The sequence below is a fragment of the Nansenia antarctica genome, assembly GCF_963989245.1.
Source record: "Nansenia antarctica genome assembly, chromosome: 4".
Classification (NCBI taxonomy): domain Eukaryota; kingdom Metazoa; phylum Chordata; class Actinopteri; order Argentiniformes; family Microstomatidae; genus Nansenia; species Nansenia antarctica.
Window position 1 is genome coordinate 42,081,803 of NC_137689.1, and position 20,915 is coordinate 42,102,717.

Genomic DNA, 20,915 nt, shown 5'->3' on the forward strand with positions numbered 1-20,915 from the left:
GGGGTAATGACTCATCGCATCTTATAGTCGGCTGGTGCGTCGACCCAATCACCGGCTCATTAGACACAAGAGCTCTGGAGAACAGACATCAGTCAGACATCACCAGGGTGGGGTGGGGGTGGGGGTAGCTGGACAGGCACTAGGGCGGTGTGCACTCTCTGGTGTTGAAGCTGACATTTCCTTTCCACTGTCAACTGATATTTTGCCTTCAGGTGTATAGAGGCAGCCTCCTGTGTGTGTGTGTGTGTGTGTGTGTGTGTGTGTGCGTGCGTGCGTGCGTGCGTGCGTGCGTGCGTGCGTGCGTCTGTATTATTGATTATGACATGGAAGGGGAGTTCTCCTTGAGTGTGTTTGCACGACTGCAAGTGTGTCTAGAGAGGAAGGGAGAATCCCCCTTCCATAATGATCAATAATGCAGGATGTCGGTAAGACTTAGGAGAGCACACACTATTCCTCTAGAAAGGCCGCCCGCATCAAAGTGTGTTGGATAGCAGACCTCCTCTGAGCCGTGTTCCATCAGATACACCTACGCAGAGGCCATGTTGTGTCTGAGGCTACGGCTCCTATGAGCTGCGTTCTACACTACAAACCAGTGGAGGTCGAAATCAGAGGATTTCATTCAATGGTGATACCATTGCTCGTTCCATTCCATGCAATTACTACGAGCCCGTCCTCCGATTTCTACCTCCACCAGCCTCCAACGCTACAGTACAGAACACTAGGCTTTACTGTGCCTCACGATCCGTTTAATACTGACACACCAAGACATTCAGAAAGAGCACAGTGCCCCCCCCCTCATCATTACTGACACTGAAGTATAATCTGTCTTTAACCCCAGAGCCCCAGCCAAGCTGCATGGACCAGGGATGTGCTCTAAGCACTGAGGGACCTCCTCCTCCCTGACAGTGTGGAGGTCACCCCCCCCCCCAAACGCTCGCGTAGAACAACCCGCTGGAGGATTAACAAGATATGTCTGAGATATGATCAATGACACTTTAGTATAAAGCGCCTGCATTCACAGAGGACCGCATGTGACACATTTGTACGTCTTCATTTGAGCCGGTTTGATGTTATCGTATGGTACTGTGATGTTAGTGTATGGTACTGTGATGTTAGTGTATGGTACTGTGATGTTATCGTATGGTACTGTGATGTTAGTGTATGGTACTGTGATGTTAGTGTATGGTACTGTGATGTTAGTGTATGGTACTGTGATGTTCGCTTTCTTCAGAACTCTGAAAATAATTATAATGTTCTTGCCGTTCTGACTAGTTGTTGTTGACTAGTTGTTGTTGTTGTTGTTGTTGTTGTTGTTGTTGACTTGTTGTTGTTTTTGACTTGTTGTTGTTTTTGTTGTTGTTTTTGTTGTTGTTGTTGTTGTTGTTGTTGTTGTTGTGTACTCAGACGCCCAGCATACAGGACTGTGTGTTCCAGTTTTCCTCCCTGTTGTCTTGGTAGTGTTCTCTGCACAGTATTTCATTGCTTTATTAGGAAGACAGTGAGACAGACCAGCCCGGAGATGTAAACCATGAGGGGCCGTGTTATGAGAGGAGTGTCAGGGAGACAGATGGAGCAGGGAATGGGAGTAGAGAAGAAGAGGCAGGCCAAAGTAGACAGGCAGCACCCCTTGCCCAATGGGGAGCTCGGGGGGGGGGGGGGTTAGGGAACCACTGAGCCTGTCCAATGGGATCCACGGTAGAGGCTGCATGGCGACGCCTCTCCGATCTCCGGAGGAAACATTTAGAGGATGACAACACATCTGCTCTCTACAAGAAACATCTGGCCTTTTTCCACAGACTGTAGACGACACGGCGTTGTGTTTGTGTTCTGGATGGTTCTAAGCTGCTCTTTTCCGTCTCTCTCCCCCTTGTGCTCCGCCCCGCCCCCCCCCCCCCCCCCGTGCTCTCCTTTTACTTTCTCTCTCTCACTCTATCTCCTGATTTCATTCTTCCATTGTCTGAGTCAAGGACACACACTCATACACACACACACAGACAGACACAGACACACATACTCACATACACACACACTCACTCACATCCACACACACACACACACACACACACACATTCACACACACGCACGCACACACACACACACACACACACACACACACACACACACACACACACACACACACATCCACACACACACAGACAGACACACAATAGCACTCATTTGATTCTGTCTGCAATGGCATTTGTTATCCTTTCATTCTCATCTCTCTGGATCACACATAATATCACCTCAGGGGAGGGGAGGGGGGGGGTAGATAGAAGCCCTGCGAGGGAGATTGTCTAGAGTCAGACCCCAGAGGAGACATAGTAACCTCAGGGTTCAAACCACTTCCTCTCCACGGAAATGTTTTCTTCAGAGGTTAAGTGGAGGAGAAGTCAGTCTCAAGGTAGCCTGTCACCCACATCACAGCACTCACACACCCACACTGCCAGAGCAAACCCAAAAGGTCAGTACCAATCACTAGCCCAAGGCACTTGTTTGCACCTTAAATGCTAATAAGAACTGGCAACCCAGACATGCCAATATGTTGGTCCCTTGCTCTTCTCCCTGTACATGATCCCATTAGGTGGAATCATCAGAAAACATTGTGTAAATGTTCATAGTTTCATGGTCTCATTGCTGGTCTTCAGAAGAAAGCTATTGGCCAGCTACAATTAGTCCAAAATGCAGCAGCGGTAGTTTGAACCAAAACAAGCAGACAAGCTCATATAACTCCTATTTTTGAGACTCTACACTGGCTTCCTGTTAAATTCAGAATAGATTTCAATATTCTTCTGCTTCTTTATAAAGCTCTCACTGTCACAGCACCAGAATATCTGAAAGACCTTTTGCTATCAGCCCAATAGAGCTCTCAGGTCTTCTGACGCTGGCTTTCTCTCACATGTACAAAATAAGAGATTTTGTGAGGCTGCATTCTCATTTTATGCACCCAAATTTTGGAATGCACTGCCAGTTTACCTTAGGGATGCAACTTCAGCAAATATGTTCAAGTCAAGACTAAAAACTTTAAATTACTGTATTCTTTTCTAAATGTATCTTATGTATCTTTAATGTTAGTTGATGAATCTATATATTTGTATATATTGTATTTACTTGTTTAAATCTTGTAGTATTTCTTATATTATTTTTTTATCTTTGTTCTATGCCCCTTGGATTGTATGGCTTATTCTTGTTTTATTATGTATATTTATATTGCTATTGTGTGTTTTATTGATTACTATTGTTCTATTATAGTTTTTATCCTGTGTGGATATGTTAAAGCACTTTGAGCTGCAACATTTGCAGGAAAAGTGCTATACAAATAAAGATTATTATTATTATTATTATTATTATTATTATTATTATTATTATAAATACCGGTAAAACCTATCATGACAAAGATTGAAAAAGCATCTTAAAATAGACCGTCTCAAAGAAAAAGAGCCTTTCTTATATCCTTCTAAAGTTTTCTTTGTGACCCAACCCAGACCATCTTAGCACTTTCTAACCTTGTTTAGAGAATTGTGTTAATAGAATTAAGTATTATTATTATTATTATTATTATTATTATTATTATTTTCATCACATCCAGTAAGCAGTAGTCTGAGCTGTTGGCAGCATGCTGTCTGTCAGCCGTAAGATCAGACTGTCAGTAGCTAAGTGGTCCATACAGTAGGTCCCCCTCATTACCCCTCAAACCTCCCCTGGGTCCCTGCCTTTGGACAGTAGTAGTGAACCTCAGAGCTGGGTTTGGGTATTAATGGGCCCACCTATGCTGTTGTAAATGGGCCGTGCAGCTCCACACGATAACAGTCTGAATTGCCCAATCAATCATGCTCAGTCCTGCGAGCGCTAACGCCCAAACAGAGCTCCATCCCTCAGCTCCGCAGACACACAGACTGTCTCATTTGGCTATTTAAAGACGCATGCTGAGGCTGTGAAGTTGTTCTGCACAAATCTTCATTTAAAAGTGTATTCTGTATTGGAGAGGGATTAGGGAGCTAGCTACTTTAGGATTACAGGATTATTTTAAAATATATTATTAACTGCAAAGTAGAGGCAGTTATTGTGAATGCTTTGAATTGGGTGAAAAACGCCACAGGCAGGCTGTTTTAAGATGATCTGACAAAACATGTTTTGATACCGAAATGTATCAATATCTCTCATTTTGGTTGACTGAAGTTGGTGTGTGGCTCTGTAAGTACAAAGTGCACGTATGCTTTGTCTCTATTGTGTGTACGGTAATGTAAATATCATTTTGTTGAAAGCAAAATATCCTGAAGTGCTCTCTTGAATAGGATAATTGATGGCTTATGGAATATGGAATTACAGCATAATATTGTCTCTTGCAGCTTGGGCTGAATCATAGCGTGGTTTCTCTAACCTGCTGCAGCCTCCACCCATTTAACCAGGAACATATGAAGAAAACAAGTTTTTTGTTGTTGTTGTTGTTATTATTATTATTTCATGTTAGGGAAGAGTTATGGTGGCGTCAAAGGTCACATGGTGCTCTATAAAGTGTGTGTCCACAGCAGTGGAGGCTGGTGAAGGTAGAAATGGCGGCTGGTGAAGGTAGAAATGGCGGCTGGTGAAGGTAGAAATGGAGGCTGGTGAAGGTAGAAATTGGAGGACGGGCTCATTGTAATGCATAGGGTTAGGTCATTCCTTTCCATGCAATTTCTCCATCCACCAGCCTCCCCTGGTGTAGGGTGGGATCACTGCATCATGTTAGGCACTTTTCACGTTTCAAGTTGTATTGTTTAATCACATTACACGAGTGTAAGAGAATCGGTTCCTGACATTGCAGCACAAGACAATAAGGCAATATACCTCCGGTAGTTGACGTCACGCAACCCGGAAAACCGAGCAATGGTCCTTAACGCCACCATTTTGGCATGGTAGAAGCGGCAGTACAAAGCGGGAGAGCGTCCAGTCTTCCATTATTATGAACTCATTTTGAAGCTAATTTTCGCAGATTTCACTGCATAGTGGACATAATTCTCTTGCCGGAGGATCTCTTGCAGTTAAGTAGCCCGGTTTGGTCTCAGATACATTTGCAGAAGGCCGGAAAATAGAGTTAGCATTAGTGCTCTTATGCTTGTGAGTCTGTTGTACCCTTCCAGTGAACACCTAAACTGTCCCAACAGGTGTGACATGCTACTGACGATGTTCAAAAGTGAAATAAAGCTGATGCTTGTGACATATTCCATGTTTTTTGCTGTCCCTTGATTCCATGTTTTTTTGCTGTCCCTTAACATATCAAGTACAGTGTGATGAATATATTTTCCCAGCCAGCAAGATGGTACTCACAGTCAAACCCAGGGCAAGGACACAAGTATGCCAACTGTTAAAGCAATGTTAATGTAAGACAAACTAGCAGGACAACGTGTTATAAATTGCACAATGTTGATTTATTCAACTATAGACAATGGGGATTGATTGGGTAAACTGATACCTGTGAGAGGACAGGGGAAGCAGACAGAAGGCTACACATTTCTGCTGCTTGATCATAATAAATATGTAGGTGATAGGCATACTGTTTGCTTTACTTACTTATACTGTTTGGTAGGTGAAGCGATTCGAAGTAATATAACTGGGTGAGATTAGGCCACATGTAACGGGACGTAATGTTACCTAACGTTAACTTAGCCTAGCAGACAGCTAGCAGCTAGCTTGTGTTTTCGTTTTCTAATGGCTTCAATAGTACACCGGGGGCGTTATAAGGGTTGGTGATGTTCAATCCATTTAGTTTAGCGATGTAGCGTTCTTTGTCTTGGTCGGTGAAGTGGGACGTAAACTCTGATGGTCTGAAGTTGCCACTGGCGCTGGTGCTGCATCCATTGTTTTCTACTCTGCCAATATGGCGCCGTAAACAAAGTTACGCGACTCGAGTCACGTGACGTCCGGAGCTCTATAGGCATTGTTCAAGATAAAAAAAGTGACAAGAGTACAGGACACAAGTGACAAATAAGACAGGATACAATTAGTAGTGTTAAAGAAGCATAGTCTACTACTAGCTACTGAGATGTTAACCCGACGGATTGTCCGGTTGACGCGCCGTGCGTTCTAGTTTGATGTGTTTGCTGTTGGTTATACAAGATCCGTAGTCATTGGTTTGCTGCATAATAAACATTTATTGCGTTACTAAGTGCCATCTATGGCTTAATCACTGGTACAAAAACAATAGCAATAACAAACTCAGCGCCCTTGCTTGACTTACTTGACTTATGCCGTTGGATCTCTTGCAGAGCAAAGGCCATCAACGACTCTTCTCCATCCATCACGGCTCTGGGCTTTCTTTTCCACCTCTCCCCAGCTGGTACCCTGCCTCTTCAACTCCACCTCAGAGTCCCGCCTCCAGCTGTTTCTGGGCCTTCCTCTTTTCCGCTTTCGGAATGGAATGGAATGGAATGGACTTTATTTGTCATTGCTACAGTACAGGTACCAAACAACGAAACTTAGGAGGGGTGGCTCCCCTGGTGTTAGGAAAGGGAAAAAAAAAAACATTTTAGAAAAAGCATAAAATCACAAGAAGGTAAGGAGCTGGTTTACATCAATAAAGGCTATGTACACAATCCACTGTACTATACTGCACAGATAGTCAACTAGGGTTGTCATATTGCACAAAAGTATTTTTTCACGTTATTTTAAAGTGTCACAGTTTGCAGGCTTGAAATTTACATGTTTGTGCCTCAGCACTAGCTGCCATACAATCCGTCCGGACTGTCCTGGGCCCAGAACTTAGGCCTTTGCTGTGTTCAGGGCCTTGACGGCCCTGTGGTAGAAGCAGTTCTTCAGTCTGTTTGTCTTAGCGGCCGGGGTCCTGTACCTCCTATTCGAGGGCAGCCTGATAAAGTGTACGTGCCCAGGGTGGGTCGTGTCCCTGGAGATCTTGGAGGCCTTCCTGAGACAGCGTGTGTTGTACAGCTCTTCCAGAGAGGGGAGGGGGGCGCCGGTGGGTTCCCTGTCAGGGCCTGTCGTGTGATGGTAGCTGCTGGTTTGCGCAGGGTGTGACCAATCCATCCCCACTTCCGTCTCCTGATCTGGCTCTCTACTGGCTCCTGGCTCCCTCTCTGCCACAGTTCCTTATTACTGATTTTATCTGGCCACCTGATTTTGAAGATGCGCCCCAGACAGATGTTGATGAAAGTCTGGATTTTCTGCAATGTTTTCTTTGTCATTCTCCATGTTTCTGAGCCATAGAGAAGGACACTTTTGACATTAGAGTTAAAGATGCGCACCTTCGTTGGAGTAACTATTTCCCTTGAGGCCCAGATGTTCTTCAGGATGATAAATGCTGCTCTGGCTTTGCCTACCCTAGCAGTGACATCACTGTCTGTGCCACCCTGCTTGTCAATGACGCTGCCAAGGTAGGTGAAGGAGTCAACTTCTCTGATGGGTCTGTCGTCTATGATGACGGGGGTGGTGTTCGGGGTGTTAATCCTCATCAGTTTGGTCTTTTCCTTGTTCATCCTGAGGCCTGCTGCAAGGGATGTGATTGAAAGCTGGGTGGTCTTGTCCTGCATGTGGTTATAGCTGTGTGACAGGAGTGCCAGGTCGTCAGCAAAATCAGGTTTTGCGGTCAAACCTATTTGCCCTTCCGGGGTCAACACCTGACGATAACAACAAATGTGCTACCTTATATACACCTGCCTCAGGTATTGTGACAGCGCCACCCCATGTCCACACAGTGAATTACAACACGTAACACAGGACCATATCTGGCTCCTACACACCGGCCCCTAATTGTTACTGGCACCGACATAACAATTTAAACAAAATACCATAAAAGGAGCAAACGTTATAACAGACCACAACCAATATAAGTACAGACAACAAACAAAGTTTCGTCACTGGCCTGTCAATTGTATTTGATTTGGTCTGTAATCTCACAGAACGTACTAGCCCCTGTTTGTCTGGGAAAACCTCTATAACCTTGCCCAGTGGCCAAGAACCACGAAGAGCTGAAGAACCCATAATAACAACGATGGGTCAGGGTAGCGTGGCTCTCCTCCACTCTCTCCATCTCCTCGTCTTTCTGAGCGAGACGAGTCTGCACATCCAATAGCATCCTTGCGTACTCCTCCCTGGCCCTCTTCACCTTCTCCACCTCCTCCTCTAGCTCTCTGCCTCGCTCCTCTGCTCCCCTAAGAGCCTGCTGTGTGCTTTCCAGTTCAGTGACCATGTCTCCTATCCTGCCCAGGGAGCAGGCATGCTCCTCCTGGAGTTTCTTCATAACTGCAGCGTGTTTCTCCTCCACCTCCTCCTTCTCACTGCTCCTGCTGTCTAGCAGTGCTCTCGTCTCACTCAGCTCTGTCTCCAGGTCTGTGTTCTCCTGCTTCAGACGTTGTATGGCCTCTTCTCTCTTCCTCTGTTCCTCCTCCCGCATCTGTTCCTTTTTCTCTAAGCCAGACGGCTCTTCCAGCGCCTCCTCCAACTCATCCATCAGATGTTTCCTCTCCTCCTCTGACAAGTCCTGTACCTGCTCCAACGCAGACACCCGCGAGACTGCCTTCTCCTTCTCCAGTCCTTCAGCCAGGGCAGTGTGGAGCTGCTGTAGTTGCTCCTGCGCCTCCTTCAGGTCCATTGTGAGAGTGTTGATCTTCTTCTTAGTAGTGTCAGCAGAAACCTTGTTCTTGAGGAACTCATTAGCCTTCTTGAGCTCTGCCCGCTGTCTCTCCACAGAGGCCGTGCTGGTGGAGAGGCCCGTCTTCTTCCGTACGGCAGACAGCAGCTTGGCCTCCGCCTTCCTCAGCTCTTCCTCCAGTTTGCACACTGCATTCCTGTTTACCATAGCAGAGGGGACCTCTGTCTCCCAAGCACCACTGTTTCCATTCAATGGACCATTAACGGCCCATCCCAGCACTGTCCTAATGCCGTAGGGACCACAGCTGTTAATGATCTCCCACGGTTCTAACACCTTGGGAGCATTGGTTCCTATCAAAAGGTCGACATTTGCCTTTATTTTTGGGATGTGTACCTTCGACAAGTATGGCCATTTAGCCAACTGTTCAGGAGTCACTACATGGTCCGGATTGACTGGCATCCTTTTCTGGGTGAGAACCTCTGGGCTTGCTTGGGGATGATATTCAATTGTCTACAGTAGGCTTGTTCATGACTCATGAGCCTGATCGCCTGGGGGAAGTAGCTGTTGGTTAGCCTCTGAGTTTTGGCCCTGAGGCTCCGTGAGAGGCTTCGTCTTTTGGACGGCATTGGTTCAAACACTTAGCAACACTTAGCATCGGTTCAAACACTTAGCATTTGGCACTTAGCATTTAAACACATACTGTACTACTATTGGTCAGAGAGAGAAATTACCATTTAGTCTACAGTTGATTATTTTATCGCCTGTGTTTACACAATCCTTTACTCTTGATGGAGGAATAATAATAATAATAATAATAATAATAATAACACATGGTAATAAATCAAACCTCTTCTTATCCACCGGTGACCCGAGATTTGGGTCTATGTTTAATATAACAGATATAAAGAGCTTACCTTTATCAATAATGTTCATTGATGTCGCAATCGATTCATTAGATTCCATTCTAAACGTCGAAAGCGGCCATTTCGTTGACCGGTAAAAACGATTCACAAGCCAGTGTTTACAGCCACGTCACATAGCAAAATCAACCCCCGAATTTCCATATCATTGGTAGGCTACTCGAAAGTAATTTTTTCCGTCTCTGCTCGATTCTATTGGCTCTGACGCTTCAAATGAGGGGTCAATCATGACATTCTGACCAATGGTTTCGGGAGAAATTTTACTGCATAATCTGACCTGGTGTGAGAAAGAGGCGGGTGCGCCACACGCGCGCATAGACAAGTGCGCAGAACGGCCCTGCTTGATGGAAACAGAGTCTAAACAGTTAGATTTGGATGCAATTTATACCTATAGTGATAGGTCAATGAAATATAATCAATTTTACAGTCTTGATACATGAGCAAGTCTGATACACTGATGGTGACAAAATGTCTCCAAATGGCACAATTTGGTTGTCCGCCTAAACATACCTGTACTAAAACAGGTACAAAGTTGCACTGGCTCACATTACTAGCATCTAATTTGGCACAAGTACTCATCAGACCCTGGAGTACTGATTCCTAGATGATTTGGGCTTATTCAGTCAGGTTTCCAAGCTGATATTCACTCTAAAAACTAAACGTTTTTTTAGGCGGAGAGTGAATTTGAGATTTTTCACAATGTTCTAGCTCTATTTACTCTGACACAGTAACATATATTTTGATTCTGACACTTCTACAGTCACAGGTGTTAGCTTTCATTTGATACCAAGATCATTATGAAGGCCCTTGTGATTGTGGAGATATTCTATATTCACTGTGGGCATGTCATTTCGAGCAGAAAACCTGACAAATACGACCGATAAGAGAGGTAGAGGGGGTGGGTGGGAGGGGTTGCGTGGGTGGGTGTATACATAAGTATGGTGCATCCTGCTCTCTTTTACAAATCTCTGAGAGCCCTGCTGATATGAACAACGTCTTATTGAGATCATTTGCGACATTTATCTCAGAATGTTAATAGTGATGGCAATAACCGAAAATAATTCAACAGTGAAGGGCCAATCATTTGATTAAGATCCTGGATGTGTACATCCCTTTGCCCCAATCTAAAGCCAGGTACACACATAAAGATAATCTGTCCGATTTTGGCCCGATTTCCCCCCTTCCGACCAAGGACAGCAAACGCCTGATTATCGGATATGGCTCTAAAGGTTATCCTACAAGATTATCCTGTGGTGTGTGAGGTGTGTTAACAGTACATTTCTCCCGACAATCTGCTCGGAAAATGGTCGGGGCCGACGATAGTAAATATTAAACGTGCGGGCCTCATTTATAGAACGTGCTTATATCAAATTGTTATCTTACCCGTGTCATACGTAGAAAACCAAGTCAACGTAGTGATTTATACAATTTCAACGTGAGTCAATTTGACCGTGGAAACGATCGTAGCTCTACGTCGAGTATTCAACTTGCTTACGCACATTACCTACTGGTTATGCAGAGTTATTACAGGCATGTGAGCCGCACTGCCTAGTGTAATTCATGCAAGTGGCTCGTAATAAAATTAACGATGTTGTTATCAGCCGAGAAAATGAGTTTAATTCGCACCTAATTCAAGATTTAAAAGGAACTGATGTTTATGATTGTATTTCAGTCTTCCTTTATATCCCTCCGTAGCTGTCTATCTCCCCTTCAACATGCCTAGTGCGTTCCACAACGGACCTTGCCCGGCCATGCGCTAAATTATAATGGATTTTCTCCGGTGTCAGGGAGTGAGCAGCCATATAAGAATAAGACCATAAGAATAAGACCATTATATTATTACAGTATAAGCAGCACTCGAGTTGAGGGGCTGAAATAAAAACAGTCAAAATCGCCACCCTCTTTCCATACTTTATGTCATTTTATCAATGAACGTGGTATTACTGCTATTTCAAGGTGCGAGGGGGCATGCACACATGCAATGACATTTTTACCAAGTTACTGACACTGAAGTCACTGACGCTGAGGGGATGCTAAAATGTTCCTCTTATGATAAAATCCACCACCTCCCCTGATTTTCTTTTACAACTTGAGTAGAGTATAAGCATGTGCCTGGTTAGTTGTCATGATCAAACGTTACAAATGCAACTTACCGAGAAGCCACCCTACTCTGCCCTCTCCCGCTTCCAGACGAACGCCTACCCTATATTATAGCACTTGTCTTAATTCAGCCGCTATAATTGAGCCGCTATCACAGGGCGTTAATACAAGCCTCATTCACCTGCGTTCATTTTATCTGCGTTGGTATTTATAGAAGGAAGCACGTACGCAACTTTAAACCATCTCAGCCCGTTTTATAAATAATGCTTACGTCCGTTTAGAAAAATGTGCTAACGTGAAAGTTAAAGATGACGTTCAAGTACTTTTTTAATAAATGAGGCCCCTCTTGTGTGTGGGCAACTCCCGACAACTCCCAAGACCGATTGTGATGAGGATGGAATGTAAGCCAATCAAGAAGCGAGCTGACTTCTTCTTTTCATTCTTCTGCACTTTATTTGCCCTGTTGCACCTGGCTGCCTCGTACAGGTCAGTCAGGGTACTACTACCCTGATCACGCGATATTTCTGGCTTGGGGGACGAGACTCTAGAGTCTAGACTGTCATAGGAAAGATCTTTATGTATGTGTGCACACCACACACAATACGATCAAAACTGCTCAATCCGTGATTTTCTATCTTCATGTGTGGGGTCTCTCTCAGATAAAAAATCTGTTAAGATTTAGAAAATCTTTATGTGTACCAGGCTTTAGTTGTGCGTTGTCCTGTGGTGGTTAAGTAGAGAAAGTGCTGAGTGTGGTCTGACAGGACACTCAGAGAGGACTTCCACCTCACCAAGACGACTCTTTTAGGATGTTATGCACGTGATATCACAGGATATGCTACTAACCCGTCATTTTTAGTCTATGGTACAGTATGCTGTAAACCCCCTTAATGTTATTCAGCAGTTCAGGTTGTGTATCCTCCACAGCCTTGTCATGCAGGCCAGTGCTACAGGAGCTGCTGATGTTATCTAGGGCCTTGGGCCAGGTCTGTCCATCAACCTCTCTCTCTCTCTCTTCTTTCCCTCTCTCTCTCTTTCTCTCTTTTCCTCTCTCTATCTCTCTCTCTTCTTTTCCTCTCTCTCTCTCTTCCTATCTCTATCTCTCTCTCTCTTTCTCTCTCACTCTCTTTCTTTCTCTCTATCTCTTTCTCTCTTTTCCTCTCTCTCTCTCTATCTCTCTCTCTTTCTCTCTCCCCTTCTCTCTCTCCTTCTCTCTCTCTCCTTCTCTCTCTCTCACTCCTTCTCTCTCCCTCTCTCTCTCTCTCCTTCTCTCTCTCTCTCCCTCCTTCTCTCTCTCTCCTCTCTCCCTCTCTCTCTCTCTCTCTCCTTCTCTCTCTCTCTCTCTCTCTCTCCCTTCTCTCTCTCTCTGGGAGGTTTCAGACATGTCAGGGGAGTGCCTGATGAGGGGTAAAGCCAGCTGATGGAGCGCAGGAGTAGCTGACTCTCTCTAGTCGTGTGACGCGTCACTGTGCTGCAGGCAGGACCGGGGCTGTCACCAGACAGGAAGTGAGCGAGGACAGTGTCATTCAGCCTTAAACATCCAAATGTCTTTATAACGACAGGCCATCAGTCTCTTTTTTTCTTTCTTTTTCTCCCTCGTTCTCCTCACATAGCCTACCTAAACAAACACGTGTGCTCTACCCTCCCCCCCTCCACCCCCCAGTAGCAGTATAGATAAGGCTGTCTTACTGTAATGCTGCCTCTTAGAGGCGATTGACAGAGCTGCCCGGTGGTGATCAATGACTGGGTCCATTACTGTTGTTCAGAGGAGAGATAACACTCACAGTGCACACACACACACACACACTAGCACGCATGCATGCACACACACACGCCCACACACACACTCACACGCACGCACGCACGCACACACACACACACACACACACACACACACACAGCACAGATGCCCAAAAACATCCTGAACACGCCGTGCTGTGTGATGTCTTATGTTAAGTGTATGCACTATGCAGATGTTTGCTTCTGTTTCACGCAACTAGTAATTAGAACGTTCAGAAGCCGTCACGCTCTAAATGTCTAAGCGCTTCACACTGCACACGCAGGGCCTTTAATACGGTCAATATTTCCTCTGGTGGCCTTGGAGATCAGTGGAGACCCCAGCCAGGGACTTCAGTCTGTGAGCAGGCTCCAGAAGCTCTTATAGAGCTCATGTTTGACATCTTATTGACAGGGAGTTCTCGCATCAAAAGAGAGTTGCAACTTGGTGCAATCCTTTTATTACATTATATTCCACTGTGAGTCAGCGCTTTAACTGTTTAGCCTCGTCTCCTACTCCCCAACACAACAGGACACCTGCCACCTTCTATCACAGCTCACACCTCTGATCTGTGTGTGTGTGTGTGAGTGTGTGTGTGTCTTTGTCTGGGTCTATGTGTGTGTCTGTGTGTATTGCTTGTACGTGCGTGTGTGTGTGTGTGTGTGTGTGTGTGTGTGTGTGTGCGCGCGTGTGCGTGTGCGTGGGATATAATCAGTCACACAGAGAGAAACACAATGCAGTCAGCTTACTTCTTCAGCCACTGTTTTAGCTCTCAGTATCTGATATGTTTTAGCTCTGTATCTGATATGTTTTAGCTCTCAGTATCTGATGTGTTTTAGCTCTCAGTATCTGATATGTTTTAGCTCTCAGTATCTGATATGTTTTAGCTGTCAGTATCTGATATGTTTTAGCTCTCAGTATCTGATATGTTTTAGCTGTCAGTATCTGATATGTTTTAGCTGTCAGTATCTGATATGTTTTAGCTCTCAGTATCCAGGGCTGCCAAGTTTCACCAAAAGTTTGGAGTGAGATTTTTTGGCGGTGGAGCGACCCAAAACTGTGCACGTTTTGGCAGCGGCGGCCCCTCTCTCCCACCCAATTATTTGTGCTAGTTTCCTGCAATTTTACATGTTGTTCATAATAAACCAGCACAAGAAATGAAAATAATAACTAATAAATAATAACATTTTATAAAACAAGAAAAAAAATCAGACAATATATCATATTTATGAAATCTTAATAAACAAATACAGTAGCCTACAGACTCTAATAGAAAAATTGGCCCCATCAACAGGACTCAGCCCCTTGGTCAGCAGCAGAAAGACCCATGGTCATCATCTTATATACAGTGCATTGCTCATAGCTATCATGTTATACAGTACATACCAGGGTTTTTTCTTGGTCAGAATGAGGGCTTGGTGGGTGATTTTGTGCACGCGCAGCACACCCATTTTTTTTTGAGGGACCCCCAATTGTTGTATTTGTATTGTAAATTGTAATTATTAATAATTATTATTAATGTACCTGGTTATGTTACAGTAGAGAAACAAAAAACAGTTACCAAAACGGAGTATTTACTAGATAAGATTGGCAAAAGATTGGCGTGGTGCAACCGAAATTAGTAAACAACTAGTTTGAAACTAACTAGTAACAACTAGGGGTTTAGTAACTACTAAATGCCTGCATTTATAATGACTTACGCCATATTGGTGCAACCCAGTCCAGTAGGCTACCAGATGCGATGTTGTAATGTATGCACATATTTTGCTACCACGGTTGCCAGACAGAATTGACAATGTCCAGCCCAACCGGTCTAAAAGCTGCCGAATCCACCCGTCCAGTGTGACCAAAAGTAGCCCAATCTGGCAACACTGCTTGCTACGTTCTTGCAGCTCGCGTGAACACAGGTTCTTCCATCAGCGCTCGCCTGCCGCTTCGATTGCAGACTCAAGTTAACGCGAGTGCAGAAAGATGCCACGAAACTCATGTCCGGTAGCCTTCTTTCAAGGAATTTCAAAAATAAAAGTCCCGTAAAACAATTGTTATTTCTCGCCGTGAGAAATAGAGATGCGGCGTGAGAGCGTGAGAACTGGTTGAAATGCGTGAGTCTCACGGCGATTGCGTGAGACTTGGCAGCTCTGTCAGTATCTGATATGTTTTAGCTCTCAGTATCTGATATGTTTTCACAGTCAATTGATTTCATGACATTCCAAGGGGCCCGGGGGATCGCTTCTGTCTGCAGCTTGAATGGCTTCTGTCGAAAAGAATGACATAAACACAATAGAAATATAGAGAATGACATAAACACAATAGAAATATAGCTGAGTCTCTTCTCGGTCGTCCGTATTGGGCATTTGAAATCTATTTGCTACTCAGTGTATCAGAAACAGACAGACAAGTATACACTCAAACAGACAGACAAGTCTACTCAGTGTATCAGAAACAGACAGACAAGTATACACTAAAACAGACAGACAAGTCTACTCAGTGTATCAGAAACAGACAGTTAAGTCTACTCAGTGTATCAGAAACAGACAGACAAGTCTACTCTTATGGCTTTCACACCGCCAAGGAACCGTTCCCGTTCCCATTCTGGAACCTCCGAACCTTGGTGCTGTCTGTAGAACCTTGGTGCTGTCTGGAGAACCAGCCCGAGTTCATACCAGTGTAACCGGAACCATCCGCTTCATCAACGATGGGTGATGAAGGGGCGGGATGAACAAAAATGTCACAACTAGATGGCAGCTACTTCACTAGAAATGAGGATAATCACTTCCACTACAGTATCTGAAATAAACACTATTTTATATGAAACAAAACAATTCACTTTCGAAAGACACTTTCTACACGCATTCTCTTACTAACCAGCTGCTCCATTACTGGAATAGAAATGGCTTACGAAATTTGCGTGTGTGTGTGTGTGTGTGTTTGCTGAGCATGTGAGGAAGATAGAGAGAATGATTAAACTTTTGATCATTTTTTTAATCACTAATGATTAGATTTTGTCTCCTTCCTTCTTGCTGGTCTTTGCAGCCTAGAATGACACACCCACTGACGACGTGACGGTGACACCCAAAAACTACGTTTTGCTTCCCGCTTGAGAACCTCTATTTTCTGGTTCCCGCTGCGAACCAACTTTCCGGTCGAAAGCCCTAACAGTGTATCAGAAACCAGGCAGCCAAGTCTACCTAAGGTAATTGTATTGGCCAAATTACAAAGCAATGTCAGCACACAACCACTGTCACACAGCGAGAGAGGTCATGAGCGAAGGATGACTGAAGGAGACACGCTCATGTACGTGTTGAAAGTTTAGCTCTCTACGCTACGTTACCATACCGTATTTCCCCTCCTAGCTGGTCGATCAGCCGTCTGTCTCTTTTGACCCATTCCAGCCCCTGTAGGTATCTGCTGGTACCTGTTGTTCCCTCTTTCACTGCGTGACGGAGGATCTCTGTGTTCCTCTGACGTGCGCTCTCGTCTAAGACCTCTGCGTGGATTCAAAGCGTATACTATGACTGGTGCAAACACAGGAAGTGACAGTGATATTATCCTTTCAAATCCATGCGAGGGAGACAAGTGTACACTTCCGGGAAAAGGGTGGGAGAATTGGGACGGACAGGGTGTTTATCATGGACTGCATGTCGCTCTGGTAACAACTCTCTAGGAAGGAGGACAAGTTGGTTAACACTAGAACAGCTGTGCCTTTTTACCTACTACTACCCCCTCTTCACAATGTTAAGCTGCTATTTACACACAACGACCACTAGTTGGTCACTTGTAAATTAGCCTGCTTCCTACCAGAAAAACTGCAAAATAGCTTTATATTAGCTTATCCTGGTGTGATTTTGAAAATGTAAGTATACTGAGTGGTAGAACACACATATCTAGGAAAAGTCATGAAAGGAGGGTCCTGAAATTTGATCGAGTGCAAAGATATAACATTTTTTTTACTCACATGGCTGATTAAGTGTTAAAGCATTGCAGGTGCATCTGCTGCCCTGAACTAAACACAGAAAGTACACCTCATCTCTTATTTGTTGCACTCATATATACACACCCAATGTCTGTCCTCTGCCAATTCATACATCCCATTTGAGATAGCATTCATGAGCTAGCATTCACACAAAGGTATGTTCACCCACCCCCTGGAACTCTATCATACAGCAGCCAGATAACGTTATCCCAACGTTCCCTTGTCACGCTGATACGACTCGACTTCCCCCTGCCAGTGTCTGCCAGCGCTGCTATCAGCTCATACAACACACACACACACACACACACGCATGCACGCACACACACACACACACACACAAACATTATGTACGCACACACACGCACACAGTAATACAGCAGAGACAGCTTGGTTTGAAGGCATTTGATTAGCGATGTGAGCAGTAGGTGATTTTCTGTGAGGCTGTAAACACCCAAATGTCTGTGAATAAATAATGAATAAAGAGGTTGGGAGACAAACAAACTACTGACCTTCAGCAACAAGCAGCAAGGTAATAATTCTAGGAAAATAAATGTGAAACAGGCACAGAATAGGACACGGTATCTCATTGCCCTCATTTGGTTTTGGACAGAATGTTGTTGGTTAACAATAACAAATGGAAGATCAAGGATCTTTCGATGGATGGACAGATGGATGGACAGATGGATGGACAGATGGATGGATGGATGGATGGATGGATGGATGGATGGATAGATGGATGGATAGATGGATAGATGGATGGACAGATGGATGGATAGATGGATGGATAGATGGATGGATGGATAGATGGATGGATAGATGGATGGACAGATGGATGGATGGACAGATGGATGGATAGATGGATGGATAGATAGATGGATAGATGGATGGACAGATGGATGGACAGATGGATGGATAGATGGATGGACAGATGGATGGATAGATGGATGGACAGATGGATGGACAGATGGATGATAGATGGATGGATGGATCGATGGATGGATGGATGGATGGATGGATGGATGGATGGACAGATAGATGGATGTATAGATGGATGCATAGATGGACGGATAGATGGATGGACAGATGGATGGATAGATGGATGGATGGATGGATGGATGCATGCATGGATGGATGGACAGATGGATGGATAGATGGATAGATGGATGAATGGATGGACAGATGGATGGATAGATGGATGGATTGATGGATGGATGGATGGATAGATGGATGGATACATGGATGGATAGATGGATGGACAGATGGATGGATGGACAGATAGATGGATAGATGGATGGATAGATGGATAGATAGTTGGATGGACAGATGGATGGATAGATGGATGGATAGATGGATGGATGGTCTCATTCAGTATTCTAGGCCTATGTCCTTGCTGTGATGGCTGTGGGAGTGTTTGGGTTAACTCCAGTGGGTAAGCCTGTCTCTGGCGCTTTCAAATGTGAATACAAAGACCATTTACTTTTCAAAATTGCTCTGATGCATTAGAGAGAGATTAGTCCTTCTGAGGGGAGTCTGCAGCTGGTTGACACTCGCACACATGTGCACACTCAAACCCACACACAACAACACACACACACACACACACACACACACACACACACTTGTAATTGTGTCAGTCTGACATTGTGTGAGCGTTCAGTGTAGTGGAATTAGGCATAACAGAGATGATGGATGCCTGTGGAACAAAGAGCAGGGAGCGCCACTGAGAAAAAGCTTTATTCTCACTATGATTGACTACAAATTGGACACTTCTCGTGGTAAACTATTTTGCACACAAAGCAGGACGGCAGGAGGCTGTCTCAGAATAGATCATTGATCAAGGCTGTAGACGGGTTTGAAGACAGGCTGATTAGTTAACTGCTCTGAAAATATGTTGTTGGCTAAAAATCGAGACCACTATATTCTATTTACATGTGTTTACTCTCTGTGTTTGTGGGAATACCTCAACTGCTATCATTTTACAAGTGTTTTGGGTTCATTGTGTCACAGAAGAATGGGTACACCTAGCAGACTATCTGCCTGCGATGAAACACATACACCTCTTTTTCTCTATGACATTTTCCTGCTTTATAGATGGGTGTATAGTCATAGAAAGGAAAGGAAAGGGGATTCAAGCTTTGTCATTGCACAGAACACAACAACATGTATTTATGCTCTAGGCCAGGGGGTCAGAGCCACTGAAGGACTCTGGAGCAGTTAGGGGTTTAGTGCCTCGCTCAAGGACACTTCGACATGTGGCCAGCTGGGATTCTAACCGCTAATAGATGCCGGCCCTACCGGCTGAGCCACAGCCGCCCCATATTTGACTTATATGAGTTTTATGAGTAGTATTTTCATGTGATTTCCATTATTGTGTGATGAGTGTTTCTTTCCAGTATTTTTATAATTGTGCAACGTTTGCAGGAAAAGCGCTATACAAATAAAGTTATTATTATTATTATTATTATTATTATTATCTTTGATAACGTTCCACAGAGATTCAGCCAAATGGTCAATCAGTTCCTTACAATTGGAATGTAAAATACTATAGAAACTGTATTTATGAATTGAATACTAATGTTGATATATCTTGCCAGAAGGTGATAAAAGCTCCTTTGATGTTCTCTGTAGAAATCCCATTTGGTCCGGTTTGTGATTTTGCCAATTAGAATCTTATCTCCTAATTAGGAGAGTTACTCTCAACATAGCGTGTGAGTGGAGATCTCTTATTAACTGGTTATTTGTATAATTGATTCCCGACTACCATATTTAACCTCTCACTCTGCAAGTCATCTGCCATCATCCCGGTACCATAAAAGGGTAAGGTGACATGCCTAAATGACTAGCGCCCTGTTGCTCTCATTCCCGTAGTGAGCAAAGGCTTTGAGAAGATCATCAAGATCCTGATCTGCAGTGAGCTTACCACCTTTCATAGACCCCCACCAACCTGCCTACCGAGGTAACAGATTGTCAGACAACGCCATTGCCACACGCCAGGCCTCACACACCTTGATAAGAGGAACACATGCGTGAGGATGCTGTTTGTAGACTACAGCTCGGCATTCAACACCATAGTCCCCTCCAGACTACAGCAAGCTCAGGGACCTAGGCATCGACCCCAGCCTATGCAACCCTATCCTGTACTTCCTGTCGGACCTTCCTGTCAAGTGATGAAAAAGGGCTCTAAGAAATGTGGAAATGAACATATTGTAGTTTATACAACAGTTAGTTCCGACCAAGTAATTTGATTGGACAAGAGGCATTCCATGAGTTACGATATACAGTATAACAGCACTCGGCCTACTCGGCCTGCGGCCTCGTACCTACGACCGAATCACAGCCGTGCTGATATTCAGTATAACACACTCCCTCTCGTGTGATATTGCTTAAATAATAAATACTGCACATGACTGGAATACTTAATAATAATAATAATAATAACACATTAGACTTATATAGCGCTTTTCTAGACACTCAAAGACACTACAAACTGAAAAGATCGAGTAGTGAAATAAAAAGAAACAAAAAAAAGATATCTGATTCTGATATGATAATAATAATAGT